Source organism: Hypanus sabinus, chromosome 2, assembly GCF_030144855.1.
Source record: "Hypanus sabinus isolate sHypSab1 chromosome 2, sHypSab1.hap1, whole genome shotgun sequence".
Lineage (NCBI taxonomy): Eukaryota > Metazoa > Chordata > Chondrichthyes > Myliobatiformes > Dasyatidae > Hypanus > Hypanus sabinus.
The window spans coordinates 183,330,407-183,349,926 of record NC_082707.1 but is presented as its reverse complement, the minus strand read 5'-3'; the positions used below and the strand labels follow the sequence as shown (position 1 = coordinate 183,349,926).

Genomic DNA, 19,520 nt, shown 5'->3' with positions numbered 1-19,520 from the left:
ACACTTGCAGGCTGCGCTCGGCATATCTTTGTTGCAAACAGTGCATCACACTCTATGCTTCAATTAGCTGTGACAAATAAATCTAATCTATATCTTAAAATTAATCTTTATAATCTTAACTGTGCACACCGAGCACATATACATGAAACGTTGCCATAGAAAACCAGCATCCATCATCAAAGGTCCTCACCACCCAGACCATGCTCTCTTCTTGCTGCTGCCATCAGAAAGAAGGTACAGATACCTCAGGACTCGCACCACCAGGTTCAAGAACAGTTACTACGCCTCAAACATCAGCTTTGAAGAAAAGAGAGTAACTACACTCACTCTATTCCTGGTGTTCCCACAACCAATGATCTCCCTCTATTGCTCTTTATTCATATCTGCATTTGTACAGTTTGTTGTCCATTGATCCTGGTTACAGTTACTGTTCTATAGATTTCCTGGAGGAAAAAGATCTCAGGGTCATATGCGTTGGCATACATGTATTCCAATAATAAATTTTACTTTGAACTTTGCACAGGAGCAAGCCCATATTGGCCCACCAAGTTGGACCAAGCAAATTGAACTAGTGATTAAATGCCTAACTGAACTAATCCCTTCTGCCCAGACAATATCCCTCCATTCTCCACACATTCTTGCGTCTAACAGTCTCTATCACTTCACCCTCCACCACAGCCCCTGGCAGAGCATTGCAGGTACCCACTGCTCCCTGAGTAAAATGGAACTTGCTCCACGTTTTTTGCTTTGTGAAAACCGTGAGCTCACTTCCAAAAAAAGTAAGGATGATTATAAAAACTCTGAGTAACAGAAGGGTGGACACTTTTTTAAAAAATGTGCAGAGTGAACCTATAGAGACGGGGGAAGAATCCGTTTTGTCTTAAACTCAGTGTGTCCAGGAGATCAACTCCCAGCGAAGCCACGGCCCTGTCAGTGTTTGCCGCTGTGTTATTCATTAACTAACACTAACGTGCCACTGTGAGTGCACGGGAGGCACAAACTCAGGAATCTAATCTCCTTTTCCCATCTGGCTTTGAAGGCGCCACATGCTAACACTGTCTCATGTTTCCTTACAACACAGTGGGAGGGCAATCAGTCAATGGCAGCTCTCAGAACACACCCATTGGTCCCTTCCCCCCCCCCCCCCAACTATCCCTCGACAAGGTTGCATCAGCAACCTGCCAATTTAGTAATGATGCCACTCAATTGTTACGATGTGGAAAAAGTCGATCCTTCCCTCCCGCTCACGACCATCACCAAGTCACCCATCCTGTTTTCTTCAATCAATGGACAACACACACCAGTCCTCTTCAAAGGTCCGGCAGTGCAAAGGGTGAGCAGTTTCAAATTCCTGGGTATCAGTATCTCTGCAGACCTATCCTGTGCCCAACATGCTGAGGCAATCCCGAGGAAGGCACTCCAGAGGCTATATTTCATTAAGAGTTTGAGGAGATTCGGTATCACAAGTCTCTGCCGCGAGCATTTTAACTGGTTGCATCACCACCCGGTATGAAGACGGGAGGCTCCAACGCTCGATGCAAAAGCTGCAGAGTTTTTATAAACTCAGCCAGGCCCATCATGGCACCTGCCTCTCCACCAATAAGGGCATCTTCAATAGGTAATGTCCCAAAAGATGGCATGTGTCATCAGTAAGGAGTTCTACCACCCAGGATATGCCTTCCTCTCATTACTACCATCAGGGAGGAGGTACAGGAACCTGAAGGTACACAGTCTCCCCTCCATCATCAGAGTACTATAGTGACACATAGAACATGCTGGAGTCACTCTGCACGTCAAGCAGTATCTAAGGAAAGGAATAAATATTCAATATTCTGGGCCGAGATCCTTCATCGGGACTGAAGTATTATAGTACTGTGCTGTTCTGTTGCCACAATAACAACAAATTTCATGACACGTGTCAGTGATAATGAACCTGATTGTGATTGTTACTATCTATCATGTGTCCCATTCTCTTCAATCAACGGCCGAAGATTTGGAGGGGGAGCTAGGGAAAAGACTGCACCTTCAAAGACTGGGAACTTGTAGGATTACAAAGCTAGGACACGAGGCTCAAATACACAGAGTAATGGGCTCTGTCTAATACATCACAGACAGACCCCTCCCCACCATCAGTAGTATCTACAGGAGGCACTGCCTCAGAAAGGCAGCATCCATCAAAGTTTTCCACCATCCCGGCCAAGCCATCTTCTTGCAGCTACAATCGGGCAGGAGGTACAGAAGCCTGAAATCTGTGCTGTATTGTTAAGTTCCAGATACATCACCTCACATTCATTGACATTAAAATCCAGCTGCCACACGTCTGCCCACTCCACCAGCCTATTTATATCCTGCTGCTGCTACCATCCCTCTTTCCACTCATTATAATGCAAATTGTGTGTCGCTTTGCAAATTCAGAAATTGTTGCTTGCACTTCCAAGTCTAGGTTATCAAAGCAACAGTTCCAACTCTTAACCCCTGCAACTCAGCATTACTGAATTTCCTCCCGTCCAAGAAACAAACTTTCATCATGCTCTGTTGTAAAGCCAACTTAGTATCTATTCTGTCCCTCTTGTGCCACATGCTTCTGGTCTGCCGCCATGCCTAGTGTATGAAACCTCATCTAAAACCCTGCAGAAGTACACTGCATTACCCTCAACAATTCTACGCTGAGGAGGAGTGAAGATGGTGCTCAAGAAGGCCGTTGCAGCTTCGTGTTTTGGAGGCTTGCCCTGCACTTCTTTTAGTTCAGTAATAATCACAAACAAGAGAAAATGTGCAGATGCCACACACACAAAATGCTGGAGGAACTCACCAGGCCAGGTAGCATCAAAGGAAAAAAGTACAGTCGACATTTTGGGCCAAAAGCCTTTGTCAATTGTACACTTTTCCTAGATGCTGCCTGGCCTGCTGAATTCCTTCAGCATTTTGTGTGTGTTGTTCAGTAATAATGCCTGGATTCTGTAAAATTGTTGAATGTCGGTTTTTTTTGCTGTAAGTCATGCCTTGACCAATGGACCACAGCAAATTTCTACTACAAATATATATATAAATGTAAAATAAAGTTGATCCTTGAATTGATGCCTCACCTGAAAAGGTTATCAAACTGGCCACGGGCACAACCTTCCCCAACTCTGAGGGCCATTGGGAGCATGCCCTCTTTTTGTAGAGGTACCTGGAGATTCACACTTGATGACTTATGAACAGTTTTTTTTTCCCTCTGTCTATGAACCAACGAACACTAGCATCCTCTTCTTTTAAAAATGCACTGTGGATGTATTTTTGTAATTTGTTGTCAATTTTATGTCTTGCCCTGTATCACTGCTACAAAACAACACATTTCACGTCATAAACACAAGAGATTCAGCCAATGCTGGAAGACTACACACACACACACACACACAAACAATGCTGGAGGAACTTAACAAGTCAGGCAGCATCCATGGAGGGGAATAAGCAGTGACATTTTTGGTCCAAGACCATTCAACAGGACTCCTCATACGTCAGTGAAAATAATTCTGATTCTGAACTTAACAGCTTCAAGCACTTTGATCAGGGAACTTCCATTCTAAAAAGACAATCTGAAAAGTTTGTGGAAAAAGATGTACCCTGCTGGCAACACACACAAAATGCTGGTGGAACACAGCAGGCCAGGCAGCATCTATAGGAAGAAGTACAGTCGACATTTCAGGCCGAGACCCTTCGTCTCCTCATCTCCATCCTAAATCTACTCCTCTGAATCTTGAGGCTATGTCCCCTAGTTAGACCTGACGAAGAGTCTTGGCACTTCTCCCTATAGATGCTGCCTGGCCTGCTGCGTTCCACCAGCATTTTGTGCGTGTTGCTTGAATTTCCAGCACCTACAGATTTCCTCGTGTTTGCCCTGTTGGCACCACCAGCATTTACCCTTCCCCCTCCCATCCACCAATCACCCTAAAACTGAAAGTCATGCTCAGAACAATCACTTGGGTTGGTTTGAAGTCACATATGCTAACTGGCTTACTGTCGCGTAAACAATGAAAAGCTTTGTTTGGCATGCCATCCGTACAGAACAATCCTTCAGAACATCAGGTAGCATCCATGAAAATGAACAGTCGACGTTTCAAGCTGACTTTATAAGGACTGGAAAGGAAGGGAGAAGATGCCAAAATAAAAAGATGGTGGGAGGCAAAGAGAGTTAGCTAAAAGGTGCAGAGGGGGAGCAATGAGAGAGGGTCTCACTGAGCACCCAAAGAAATTTAAGCCTTTTTCAGGATAGGGATCCCTCAAAGAGATTTTACAGTGGAGCAGCAAATCACAAACACAAGAGGTTCTGCAGATGCTGGAAATCCAAAGCAGCACATACAAAATGCTGGAGGAACTCTGCAGATCAGGTAGCATCTAAGGAAATGAGCTGACTGTTGAATTTTCAAGCCAAGTACTTGTTCGGGACTGGGAAGAAAGGGGGAAGATGACAGAGTAAAAAGGTTGGGAAGAGAATGTTACAGTTACAGAGAAAGTGCAGTATAGGCAGTGTAGATACTCTCCACTAAAGCACACTTTAGCACAATCCAATGATTTGTCACTCAATAAATCATAAGTAAATTTTTAATGAATACCACGCATTGGAGATACCATGGTGGGATTTGAACTCACATCACCAGCTCAATGGTATAGCACTACAGACAGAAGTTCATTAACCATAATTTCTTTGACCAGAGGGCGGTGAATCTGTGGAATTCATCACTACAGACAGCTGTGGAGGCCAAGTCACTCGGTATACTTAAAGTGGAGGTTGATGGGTTTTTCATTAGTAAGGGTGTCAAAGGTTGCGGGGCAAAGGCAGGAGAATGGGATTGAGAGGGAAAATAGAACAGCCATGATTGAATAGAGGTGCATACTCGATGGGCCAAATGGCCTATTTCTGCTCCTATGTCTTACCTCAATCTAACCCTTCAAAAATGTTATACCAAAACAAATTAAAACAGCCCGGGGTCATCTCAAGGGTTAAAAATTAAAGCTTCCTGGGCACCATTCACTTGGTGTTTTGACACATCAGTAGTCAGTGCACTCAGTCCTGTTCCCCTGCAGACATTAATTACTGAAAGGTGTTGACATAGATAGGCAACTGCATACACGTATGAAATTAAACTGACAGAAGCTGAGTCTGCTATCAGCTGTCAGTATGCCTGAGGAACAGCTGCAGACACCAGTGCTAACTAGTGTTAGAAGAGACTGGAAGGGCATTGTTCTACCGAGGCCAGTCCGCGTTAATGCCTCATCTAATTGGGAACTCGATTATCCACTGCTCCTTCAATGAGGCTCCCTACAACCCCAACTCCCACATTGCAAGTGTCCCCAGTAATGAGCCTGGGCAGAAGGAGCTCCCATTGAAGTTCATTAAATCACAGTCATACCAAGTCATGGTCAGCCCTGATTCAACCAGTAGCACACTCACCTCTGGCTCAGACTGTGGGTTTGAGACTCACGCCAGAGGGATGGGAACATAGATAAGCACAATGGTCTTATTAAAGGCATCAAAGGTTTACTGGAAGAAGGCAGGAAAATGGGGTTGAATGGGTTAATAAATCAGCCATGATGAAATGGCAGAGCAGACCTGTTGGGCTAAATGGCCTAATATAGCTCCTTTGGTTCAGCAACAGCTACTTTCCCACAAACACCAGGTTTCTGAATCGATCTGTACAACCCAAACCCTACCTCAGCAACAGAACTCAACCAACCTCCTCCTGGACACCATGGACCAGTCCTCTGTTGTGTATTTGCTTTCCTTTGCAATAAGGTCTTGGTTTTCCACAGGTTTCCCTGTCACTGTATGGTGTAATTCTGTGTATAATTTATATATTCTGTGTATTCTCTTCATCTATATGACTGTGCTGCTGCAAGTTCTTTATTATATCTGTGCCTCAAAATCATATTTATCATAAAACCATAAGACATAAGAGCACAATTAGGCCATTCAGCCCATTCAATCATGGCTGATTTATTTTCCCCCTCAATCCTATCCTCCTGCCTTCTCCCTGTAACCTTTGATACCCTCACAAATTGAGAACCTATCAACATTCCCTTGAAGCACAGTAGTGTTGTGGTTAGCACAATGCTTTACAGTACCAGAAACCTGGATTCAATTCCCGCTACTGCCTGTAAGGAGCTTGCATGTTTTCCCTGTGACAGCGTGGGTTTCCTCCCACAAAGACATGCCAGTTGGTAGGTTAATTGGTCACTGTAAATTGTCCCGTGATTAGGCTAGAGTTAAGATTGGGGGATTACTGGGTGGTGTGGCTCAAAGGGCTGGAAAGCCTACTCCTTGCTCTATGCCAATAAATAAATAAATATGTCCAATGACTTGGACTACACAACCATCTGTGACAATGAATTCCACAGATTCACCACCCTCTAGCTAAAGAAATTCCTCCTCATCACTGTTCTAAATGGACATCCTTGTATTCTGAGGCCGTGCCCTCTGGTCTGACACTCTCCCTCTATTGGAAACATCACCTCCACGTCCACCCTATCCTGGCTTTGCATTATTTGGGAAGTTTCAGGGAGATTCCGCCCCGACCCCCATTCTTCTAAACTTCACATTGACGTGTGCTGTGAAACTTGCTGTTTTGAGGCATCAGTACAATGAAGCACTTAAAAATTACTATAAATTACAAAAATAAACACTTAAATATGCAAATAATGAGGTAGTGTTCCTGGACCATTCAGAAATCTGCTGGCAGAGGGTAAGAAGCAATTCCCAAAACTTTAGGTGTGGTTCACCTCACCACAGATGTGCATGTGACAACCTCAACAACTTGACAATTTTTGCAGGCACAAACAATTCTTTATTCACCTTCCATCGTTCCCCGCACCCATTCTGGTCACTGGGGCTGTAATCAGCTGAACTTCCACGCTTCCCGTCTGCTTGGATAGAACGCAGAACAGTACAGGATAGGGACAGGCCCTGCAGCCCGCAACATCGTGTGGAGTGGCTGTTGTGCATCTTTGTGCATTGTGCCCCACTCAGCGCACGTCTACTAAACACAGCAAGGCATCTGTGCAGTGGAATTGCCACCTGGTGTTTTTAAATGACAGTTTTACAGTGGATTGGATGGAAGACAAAACTGTTCTAAATTCAAGTGTTCAGATGTCCAGGGAGAACAAAGAAGAGTACAGCAATGTGGTAACCTCCTCCAAGATCAATCAACCCGTTTCCATTCATCTATGTGCTTACCGAAGAGCATCTTAAACGTCCCTAATATATCTGCTTCTACCACTATCCCTGCAGTGCATTCCACAAATCTACTAATCTGTGTTTTAAAAAACCTACCTTTGACATCTTCCCCATCTTTTCCTCCCAGCACCTCCTTATAAAAGCTAATTCCACCCTGGGAAAAGTCTCTGGTTGTCCTATGAATCTATGTCTCCTTGTGCCACCTATCATGCCACCTCTCATCCTCCTTCACTCCAGAGAGAAAAGCCCTAGTTCACAAGACATGCTCTCTAATCCAGGGCACCTGAACAGCAAGACGAGATGGACTCAACCTCACAATATACCTCATCGTGGTCTTGCTCCTTACTGCTTACACTTGCTCTGTGACTGCAACACCTCATTCTGCATTGCTTCCCTTGTACTACCTCAATACACTGTTGTAATGAAATGATCTGCATGACTGGGACACAAAACAAAGTTTTTCACTTGGAACACACTGCAATAATAAACCAATTTGCCAACCGTCTCTCTACCCTTTGTATCAGCGGTTAACTTTAATTATAAAGCAACAAATTTTACGGCAACACTACAAACGTATCGCTATCTCGTTTAAAATGATCAATAGATCAACTGTGCTTTGGACTTTGGATGGGAAGTCGAGTTCAGTACTGACTGAAATCGGAAGGTCTCTCAGCGAGACTGAACCTTGCACTAGCCTCTCAGCACAGCATGTGACTGTGAGGGTCTAGAAAAACTGTTCAGTATGGAGTAGATGGGTCAAAGGGCCTGCTTTGTGCTGTCGTGTTCTATAACATCAGAATCAGGTTTATTTTCTCTGATAGGTCTTGAATTTGCGACAGCAGCACACCATAATCCAATAAGAAATATAATGAGTATTGGAAAAATAGAGCCAAATAGCGAGGCAGTGCTCATGGGCCGCTCAGAAATCTGAAGGTGGAGAGAAAGCAGCTCAACTTAAAAAGTCGAGTGTGCATTTTCAAACTTCTAGTTGGTTTTATCGAGAAGAGGACAAGTCCTGGATGCTGAGGGTTCTTAATAACAGAGACCACCTTCTTGATGCACTGTCTTTTGGAGACGGTCGTCTCCACACCCCCATGCACCCACCTTCCTCCTCAACTGGGCTCAACTATCACGTACCAGCTTGTACTCCTTCCCCTCCCCTCACCTCCTTATTCTAGACCTTTCCTTTCCGATTCTGATGATGGGTCTTGGCCCAAAATGTTGACTGCTTATTCTCCTCTGCAGATGCTGCCTGACTTGCTGAGTTCCTTCAGCATGCTGCGTGAGGCTGTTTGACAATGACCAAAACAATCTGCATATGATTTTTGGCATTTCTGAACCTTGGGAGCTGTGGTCTGGTCTGTCAAAGCCCGCAGTGTTCTTCAGCTTAGAAATCATTCGATGACAAGCAGGAATATATTACTGCATTGAACCAACCAGCAAAACCCTAACTCACTCCAGTTTAGCAATAATTTGATCACATTGCACCAAAATTGGGTTTGTTTTTTGTTCTAATTGTGATCTTTCTTGTAAAAATTGTGCATAACTTGTTTCTCTGTGAATGTTGCTGACATGCATTGACGCTGCAGCAAGAAAGTTTCTCAATACCCCTGTACTTGTGCACATGACAGTAAGCTCGACTATGATGTTCTGCTAATATCCGGTGATTGGAAGCTGATCCCAGGACATTTGGCCTCAGTCTATCCCCTGAGCCTTACAGGGCCGTGTGATAATCACAGTTCCCTTGATGAGTTTTGGCCAAAGCAACAGATGACTGAAATATAATTTCCTTCTTTTTGTCTTGTACTCCCTAACATACAAGCCAACATTTCATGCACCCCCATCCCCTCCCCACCCTGCTTTTTCTTTGAAACTCTGTTATAGCTTCTAGTGACGTACGCACACAGAAGCCCAGATCTGCCGAGCTCACACAAAATACTCCGAGACATGAAGTGTAGGACTTGATAACTAATCCTCTGGACAGGCTGCGGTGGATGGCCTCGATTCAAGTCACTAGACAACAGCCATTAATTCTCTAAACAGCTCAGCGAATTGCTAACCAGTCTGAGGATCAGAGCCATGTCCCCCCCCCCAAAAAACTGACAATAAACCCTTTGTACTTCTCACCAACATTATTTACAGAGCCGTTCCCAGCAAATAAACCCGCCATTTACACAAACAACAAAATGAATCCTTCTATAGTCACACATAGAAAGTTCACTTCCAATGAGGTTAATCCCAGGCAAAAAAAAGACATTCGGAATATTTGTGTTTACATTGCCAAATTTGGTAGAGGCAGATTCATTAGGGACAGTTAAGAGGCTGCTACATGGATGAAAGAGAAATGGGGAGGGGGGTTATGCGGTGGGGGAAGGGAGTAGGTTAAAAGGTGAGCATAATATTGTGGGCTAAAAGGCCTGTACTGTTCCACGTTGTGTGCGAGCTGTGAGCTGAACCAGTGACCCCACGGCTGAGCCACTCTCAATACAGACTGTGTGTCAACACCTTGATACAGGTACACAGGTGATAAGAGGAACAGGTAGAGTGGACAGACAAACATTTCACAGAGAGCATAATTTTAAGATGATTGGAGAAAAGCAATGGGGGGGAAGAGGAGGAGAGAGAGGGTTGGGTGCGTGGAACGTGCTGCCAGCGGTGGTGACAGAGGAAGATACGTCAGGGACATTTGGGAAGCTTTTAGATAGGCACGTGGATGAAGGAAAAATGGGGAAAATGGGGGGCTATGTAGGAGGGGAGGGCTAGCTGGATCTTGTAGCAAGGTAAAAGGTCAGCAAAATATCGTAGGCAAATTGGCCTGTACTGTTCTATGAAAAATTTCAAACTGCACTTCACTCACAGTCACAAAGTGCTGGGGGAACTCAGCAGGCCAGGCAGCATCTAGGAAAAGAGTACAGTTGATGTTTTGGGCTGAAACCCTTCAACAGTCCAGCCAAAGGGTTTTGGCCCGAAATGTCGACTATAGTCTTTCCCATAGATGCCACCGAGCCAGCTGAGTTCCTCCAGCACTTTGTGTGTGCTGCTCGGATTTCCAGCATCCGCATAATTTCTTTTGTTTCTTCACTGACAGTAACAGCTTCAGAATGCTCCAAGTTCGTAAATGACAAACACTACGGAAATGCAGTATCTTACTAAAATTTTGACAGTAAATGGACAGACCAAGGAGGGACAGTGCATTACTTAGCTTCACACCGGGCAATATAGCTGTTCACGTAGAGGGGGAATTAGCAGAGATCATCAAGGAGGCTGAGGGAGTGACAGATTGGACATAGAGAGAGGTAGTTACACCCACTGTGCAGGTTACAGGAGACCGGGTGACAGACAACAGGGGTAAGGGGTTAAACAGCAAGTGCCGAGTACTCCTGTGGCCATCCCCCTCAACAACTGTCACGGGTGGGGTGACCTAACAGAAGAAAATCACAGCAGTCGGGTCTCTGGTACTGAGTCTGACTCTGTGACTCAGAAGGGAAGGGTACAGAAGAGATGAGCTATGGCGATAGGGGAATTGTTACTTAGGGGAACAGAAAGGAGATTCTGCGGATGAGAACGAGTTGCCGGATGTTATGTTGCCTCCTGGGGGCCTGGGTCTGGGATTTCTCAAATCGAGTCCTCAGCCTTCTTTAAGTGAACAGTCAGAGGTCATGGTCCGTTCCCTGTAGGTACCAATGACATGGGTAGGGCAAGTGACAAGGTTCTGCAAATTGAGTTCAGGGAGTTTGGTGGCAAGTTAAAGGACAGCACCTCCAACTTGTGATCTCACGATTGCTACTTGTGCCACATGCTCGTGAGGCCAGGAACAGGAAGATTATACAGTTTAACACATAGCTGAGGAGGAAGGTGTCCAAACTTTGGACTATTGGGCTCTCTTCCAGGGAAGGTGTGAGCCATACAGAAGAGAAGGTTTGCACCTGAACTGGATGGAGACTAATGTGATGGTGAATGGGAACCAGAGTGCCAGAACAGATAGTGGACAGGTTGTGAAGACAAATGTTGTTAAGACCTCAAACAAAATCAGGAATCATGAGGTTGAGCATGGTGCAACTAATGACTGTGTAATAACACAGAGACACCTATAACTAGGAGGCTAAGTACAGCCCAACACCATATTCAATTTTACTGCTGTGGGCTGTAACAAAGAGGACGATGTATCAGCATATATGAGGGAGACAGAAGATTTGGTCATGACAGCAACCTTTCGCTCAATGTCAGCAAGACCAAGCAACTGATTGCAGACTTCAGGAGAGGGCCAGCAACTGAGTGTTACTATTTCATAGGAACTGGCCCGGACTCAGCATGTAAATGTAATTGTGAAGAAAGCACGACAGCACCTCTAATTCCTTAGGAGTCTGTGTAGATTAGGTATGACATGAAAAACTTCGATAGATGTGTAGTGGAGAGTGTACTGGCCAGCCTGGCATGGAATCAGCAACATCCTTAAATGGAAAACTCTACAAAAAGTAGAGGATTTGGCCCAGTACATCATGGGTAAAACCCTCCTAAATATTGAGCACATCTACATGATACATTGCTGTAGAAAAGCAACATCCATTATCCAAGATCCTTACCACCCAGGCCAATGTTCTTTTTTCTCTGCTGCCATCAGGTAACAGGTACAAGGTCCTCAGAACTCGCACCACCAGGTTCAAGAACAGTTACTACCTCTCAACCATCAGGCTCTTGAACAAAAGGGGATAACTACACCCACCTGTCTATCCATTGAGATGTTCCCACAACCAATAATCTCACTTTAAGGACTCTTTATCTTGTTGTTTCATGTTCTCATTATTTACTGCTATTTATTTGTATTTGCAGTTTGTTGTCTTCTGCACTCTGGTTGATCTTTCTTTGATCCCTTTATAGTTACTATTCTAAAGTGTTGCTGAGTATGCCCGTCGGAAAATGAATCCCAGGTTTGTATATGGTGTCATGTATGTACTCTGATAATAAAATTTAGTTTGAACTTTAATGTTCTGTGCTGCATCTATTTCAATGCAAGTAGTACTGTGGGAAAGACAGAGGAGCTCAGGGCATGGATCAACACCTGGAATTATGACACTGCAGCCAGTAATGAGACTTGGTTATAGAAGGGACAGGACTGGTTAGCTCAATATTCCAGGACTCCATTGTTCAGAGTGGGCTTCAAGGCCGCCACCATTGTCCCTGAGCCGAAGAAGTCTTCAGGGTCCTGCCTAAATGACTACCATCCCATGGCACTCACATCCATCATCGTGAAGTGTTTCGAGAGGCTCGTCATGAGGCATATCAAGACCCTGCTGGCCCCCTCACTGGACCCCCTGCAGTTTGCGTACCGTCCCAACCGCTCAACAGATTATGCCATTGTCATCACCCTCCACCTGGCCCTCACCCACCTGGACAAAAAAGACACGTACATTAAATGCTGTTCATAGACTTCAGTTCAGCATTCAACACAATCATCCCTCAGAAACTAATTGGAAAGCTGAGCCTACTGGGCCTGAACACCTCCCTCCGCAACTGGATCCTAGACTTCCTGACTGGGAGACCTCAGTCAGTCTGGATCGGGAGCAGAATCTCCAACACCATCACACTGAGCATGGGGGCTCCCCAGGGCTGTTGCTCAGTCCACTACTGTTCACTCTGCTGACCCACGACTGTGCTGCAACACACAGCTCGAACCACATCATCAAGTTCGCCGACAACACAACTGTGGTGTGTCTCATCAGCAAGAATGACAAGTCAGCTTACAGAGGGGAGGTGCAGCGGCTAACAGACTGATGCAGAGCCAACAACCTGTCTCTGAATGTGAACAAAAGAGATGGTTGTTGACTTTAGGAGGGCACAGAGCGACCACTCCCCACTGAACATCGATAGTTCCTTGGTAGAGATCATTAAGAACACCAAATTTCTTGGTGTTCACCTGGCGGAGAATCTCACCTGGTCTCTCAACACCAGCTCCATAGCAAAGAAAGCCCAGCAGCGTCTCTACTTTTTGCGAAGGCTGAGGAAAGTCCATCTCCCACCCCCCATCCTCATCACATTCTACAGGGGTTGTATTGAGAGCATCCTGAGCAGCTGCATCACTGCCTGGTTCGGAAATTGCACCATCTCGGATTGTAAGACCCTGCAGCGGGTAGTGAGGTCAGCTGAGAAGATCATCGGGGTCTCTCTTCCCGCCATTATGGACATTTACACCACACGCTGCATTCACAAGGCAAACAGCATTATGAAGGACCCCATGCACCCCTCATACAAACTCTTCTCCCTCCTGTTGTCTGGGAAAAGGCACCGAAGCATTCGGGCTCTCACGACCAGACTATGTAACAGTTTCTTCCCCCAAGCTATCAGACTCCTCAATACCCAGAGCCTGGACTGACACCTTACTGCCCTATTGTCTTGTTTATTATTTATTGTAATGCCTGCACTGCTTTGTGCACTTTTTTCTTTTACATAGTTCAGTCTGGTTTTTGTACTGTGTCATAAACACCATGGTCCTGAAAAAATATTGTCTCATTTTTATTATGTACTGTACCAGCAGTTATGGTTGAAATGACAATAAAAGTGACTTGACTTGACTTGAGGGATTATAGGGAGAGGGGTAGCTTTACTAGTCGGGGAAAATGTCATGGCAGTGCTCAGACAGGACAGACTGGAGAACTCGTCTAGTAAGGCTTTATGGGTGGAACTGAGGAACAATAAAGGGACGACCAGGTTAATGTGTTAAGGGGGAGATATTACAGACCACCCGCCAATCTGCGAGATTCAGAGTAACAAATCTGCAGAGAAATCGCAGACTGTTGCAATCCCATACTATAAAAAGACGATGGGATAAAGTTTGTCAAATGCGCTAAGGGAAGTTTCCTTAGTCAGTATGCAGTAGTCCCAAAGAGAGAGTGGACGATCGTGGATCTGCTGTTAGGGAATGAGACAGGGCAGGGGACAGAGGTTGGTGTAGGGGAACACTTTGCACCTAGTGACCACAATGCCATTAGCTTCAAAGTAAATATGCAAAAAATATAGGTCTGGTCCGTGGGTTGAGATTCTAAATTGGACAAAGGCCAATTTTGAAGGCATTAGAAATGATATGGCAATTGTGGATCGGGATAGGCTGTTTTCTGGCGAAGGTGGACTTTGTAAGTGGGAAGCTTCCAGATGAAATTTTGAGAGTACAAAGCTTACATGTGCCTGACAGAATAAAAGGTAAAAATAGCAAGTGTATGGATCTTCGGTTTTCAAGATATTGAGGCACAGGTTAAGAGAAAAAAGGAGGTGCATAGCAGGTATAGGCAGGTAGGAACAAATGTGGTGCTTATGGAGTACAAGAAATGCAAGAGAACACCGAAAGAAAGAAAGCAGGAGAGCTAAAAGAAGGCATGAGGTTGCTCTAGCAGACAAGATTAAAGAGAATCTCAAGGGATTCTACATATATGTTAAGAGTAAAAGGATTGCAAGGAACAAAATTATTTCTCTGGAAAATCAGAATGGTAATCCATACATGGAGCCAAAAGGGGAGATCCTGAATGGATTTTCTTTTCTGTTTGTATGTACTTGGGAGATGGACACAGAGTCTAAAGAACTGAGGCAAAACAGCAGCGAGGTCATGGACCCTAAACAGTTCACAGAGGGTGGATAAATCCCCAGGGCCTGACAAGGTGTTCCCTTGGACCCGGTGGGAGGCAAGGGCAGAAATTGCAGGGGCCCTAGCAGAGACATTTAAATCACCCCTAGTGACAGGTGAGGATCGGAGGATAGCTAATGTTGCTCTGCTATTTAAGAAAGGCTCTAAAAATAAACCAGGAAATTATAGGCCACTGAGCCTGAAATCAGTATTGGAATGTATTCTAAAGGTCCAGGAAAAAATGAGTATTTGGATGGTCAGGGAATGATTTGGGATAGTCAGCATGGCTTTGTTTGTGATAGGTCATGTCTAATCAAATTTACAGAGTTTCTCGAGGAAGTTACCAGGAAAGTGGATGAAAGCAAGGCAGTGGATAGTGTCCATGTGGACTTTAGCAAGGCATTTGACAAGGTTCTGCATGTGAGGTTAGCCAAGAAGTTTCAGTCACTCAGCATTCAAGATGAGGTAGTAAATTGGATCAGGAGAAGCCAGAGAGTGGCAGTAAATGGCTGCTTCTTCAACTTGAGGCCCATGACTAGTGAAGTCCCACAGGGATCAGCACTGAATCTATTGGTGTTTGTCATCTAGATCAGCAATCTAGGTGATAATGTGGTTAACCAGATCAGCCAATTTGTGTTGACAAGATTGGGGGTGTAGGGGACAGCAAGGAAGACTATCAGAGCTTGCAGTGGGATCTGAACGAGGGAGAAAAATAGCTGAAAAATGGCAGATGGAATTTAATGCAGACAAGGGCGAAGTTTTGCACTTCAGTAGGAGGTTACATAGCAGGGTAGGTCTTACACAGTGAACGGTAGGGCACTGAGGAGTGTAGTAGAGCAAAGGGACTTGGAAATACAGGTCCATAATTAACTGAAAACGGTGTCACAGGTTGATAGGGTCATAAGGAAATCTTTTGACACACTGGCCTTCATAAATCAAAGTATTGAGTATAGGAATTATGTTGAAACGTTGGTGAGGCCTAATTTGGAGTATTTTGTGTAGTTTTGGTTACCTACCTACAAGAAAAAAACAATACAGAGAAAATTTACAAGGATGTTGCCAGGTTTGGAGGACCTGAGTTACAAGGAAAGATTGATGAGGATTTTATTCCTTGGAATGTAGAAAATGGGAGGAGATTTGTTAAAGGTCTACAAAATCATGAAAGGTATAGATAGGGTAAATGCAAGCAGGCTTTTTCCACTGAGATTGGGTGGGACTACAACCAGAGGTCATGGGTTAGTGGTGAAAGGTGAAATGTTTAAGGGTAACACCAGAGGAATCTTCTTTACTCGGAGGGCCGTGAGAGTGTGGAACCAACTGCCAGCGCAAGTGGTGCACGTGAGCTTGATTTCAATGTTTAAGAGAAGTTTGGATAGGTACATGGATGGGAGGGGTATGAGGGCTATGGTCCAGGTGCAAGTCAATGGGACTAGACAGTTTAAATGGTTCCGCATGGACCAAAGGGCCTGTTTTTGTGCTGTACTTTTCTATGACTCTGTTAACATCTTTACTTGCCACGTATATATTGAAACATACAGTGAAATTCATCACTTGCAACGACCACTGCAGCTCAAGGATGTGCCCACAAGTGTTGCACTTCTGGTGGCATGCCCACAAATCACTAATCCTAACCCGTACGTCTTTGGAATGCCGGAGGAAACCAGAGCACTCACAGAAAACCCACACAGTCATAGGGAGAACTTACAAACTCCTTACAGTGAATTGAATTGCATCAGGGAATTGAACCCTGATCTTCCGACCTAAAAAGCATCATGCTAGCTGCTACATTGCTGTGACTCCAAATATTTCAAATTGGTACTGGAATTGATTTAATGTCAGAACTCGCACCACTCAAGCCCCTCTTTACATTGGTGAAACGGCAGTGGGAACTGCGAGCATTTTCAAACTCCTGGGAGGGCACATCTCATATAACCTCTCACAGTCCCAGAATGCATCCTACAGTCAGGAAAGCTCACCAATGCCCCTGCTTTCTGAGGAGGTTGAAGAGAGCTGGACGAAACACATCTGCACTCATAACAATCTACAGATGCACAGTAGAGAGCATCCAACCACACTGCACTGGACAGGAAGGCTGACAATGCACTTGACCATGGGTCGTCAAAACTGCCCAACGCATAACCACACCAGCCTACCCACCATCAAGGACATGTATACAGAAAGGCGTTGGTTAAAGGGTCAGTAACATCACGAAGGATCCCACCCACCCTGCTCATGGACTGTCTGTCCCACTCACGTCAGGGAGAAGGCTACATAGCATCTACACCAGGACCATCAGGCTCAAAAAGTTACTTTCCCTAAGCAGTAAGGCTGATCAACACCTCCATCACTAAAACACCCTCCACCACTACTTCTATCATTTCCTGTCAGTCACCTTATACACTCACGTGCCTAGTGTCACTTTATGGACATACAATCAATCTATGCATGCAAGCTACCTTACATATATATATTTATTGTGTTTATTATTGTGTCCTTTATTTTATTGTGCTGCATCAGAAGTGGAGTAACAATTAGTTCCCCTCTACACTTGACACAAAAGAATTTTGAATCTGTTGTCACATGTACCAAGATACAGTGAAAAGCTTGTCTTGCATACTGTTCATACACATCAGATCACTGAGCTAGAATGAGTTAAGTAACAATTCTGAATAAAATGTAAAGGCTACTGAAGTAAAAATAAAATGCAAAATTATGATAAGATGGATCATGAGGCCAAGAGCTGGGGGAGTGGGAGAAGAGAGCAGAGGTCTTTAGTTATACCAGCTACTTTGCAGATGAAGCGAGAAGGTTCGACCATGGAAAAGGGAGTCCATGGAGAGGAGGCTAGTTTCCATAATGTGCGGAGCTATGCCTACAACGCTCTGCGGTTTCTTGTAGTCAAGTGCAGAGCAGTGGTCGTACCATTCCATCATGCGTCTAGACAAAATACTTTATATGGTGCATTGATAAAAATTGGTAAGAGTTGATAGGGACATGCCGAATTCTTTAGTCTCTTGAGGAAGTAGAAGCATTGATAAAGAGGGAGGAGGGCACAGTGAGATTTCTACCCAAAATAGTAGAGGGTGGATTCAAACACTCTTTCTCGGGCATATCCCACCAGGTAGATATCGTCATAAAGACAGCTTTTGGCACACTGGCCTGCATAAATCAGAGTTTTGAGTACAGGAATTGGGATATGGTGTTGAAGTTGCACAAGATGTTGGAGAAGCCCATTTTGGAGTACAGGAAAGATGACAAAAAGATTGACAGAGTACAGAGAAAATTTACAAGGTTGTTATGTTGCTGGGATTTGAGGACCTAAGTTATAGGAAGTTGTTGAACAGGTTGACCAGATTTTATTCCCTGGTGTGTAGTGAATGAGGATGAGTTTTGAAAGAGGTATACAAAATTAGAATGGATATAGTTAGGGTAATTGCAAGCAGGTTTTCTGCTCTGATGTGGGGGTGGGGAGACGAGGATGAAAGTCAAGAAGTTTAGGGTGAGAGGCGAAATACTTAATGGGAACCTGAAGGTGAACTTCTTCATTCAAAGGGTGGTGCTTGAGTGAAACGAGCTGCCAAGTGATGGAAACAGGTTTGGCTGCAAGATTTAAGAGATGTTTGGATAAGTACATGTATGGGAGGAGTATGGAGGGCAATGGTCTAGGTGTGTTGATGGGACTAAGCAGAATAACAGTTCAGCACAGCCGAGATGGGTCTGTATCCATGCAGTATCGCTCTATGGCTACCCAGCCTCCCAGTAAACAGTGTCTTGGTGAGAGTCAAGCTTTCACATAGAGCCAATACTGGTAAAAGCACACTCATCTTGCAGGCTCCTCATTGCCGAGATGGAGCTGCAAGATGTTAGAGCTTTGTGATCTTGTGGTTTGCAATTGAACCCAAAATACTTTTTATCAGTTAGAGCCAGACCAATGAGTTCAATCACGTGTACTTAAATGTAAAAGATCCCAGACTTCTGGGAAGTCCCATGCAAAAAAAATCCGAACCTTTCAGAACAAGCACCAAAGTAGTCAGCAGCAGTAGAAGGCCCACAAGAGATTCTGCAAAGTTATTTCTTAACCTTGTTCCACCTCAATGATTTGATCTGTGTGGACAAGTTTTTCTCCCTGTTAGTACATGTGCTCTCCTATCAGATTTCTTCTTAAGCCCTTCACTACTTCCACCTATCACCTCCCAGCTTCTAACTCAAGCTGCTTCCTCCACCCACAAGAGATTCTGCAGGTTGGGTGAAACTACAACTAGAAGTCATAGGGGTTAAGGGTGAAAGATGAAATACTTACAGAGATGGAGTTAAGAAGGCGCTAAATGGTGACTCCTTTGCTTGCATCTTCAGAAGCAGCTCTATTTCCATCTTTAACATCTGTATTTTTCACTTTCAGGTTTCTTTTGAAGACCCTGACCAGGAGTTACACACTGATTTTGGTTCTTTGCAGGAATGGGACCTGTTCTCAGGGTTTCAGGACCAGCCATTGTTCGGCATGTCAAGGGGTCGGCCTAGTGTTCAGAAGCCTAAGATCTCAGGGTTCTGGCGACGGGCGGATTGTGGGTCGGTGTCACGGCCGGAGACCTGTGCGTCTTCGAGTAGGCCGGAAACATTTTGCTGTGGGCCTTTGCAATTTTCTGGCACAGAGCTCGTAAAAAGCGACGAAACGGACTTTTTAAACATTGCAAACCA

General features: G+C 44.7%; 1 protein-coding gene across 2 annotated transcripts in view; it reads right to left on the bottom strand.

Moving 5' to 3' along the window:
- ccdc88c (coiled-coil domain containing 88C) overlaps window positions 1-19,520 on the bottom strand; it is a 230,042-nt gene that overhangs the window by 199,384 nt on the left and 11,138 nt on the right. The window lies entirely within an intron of this gene.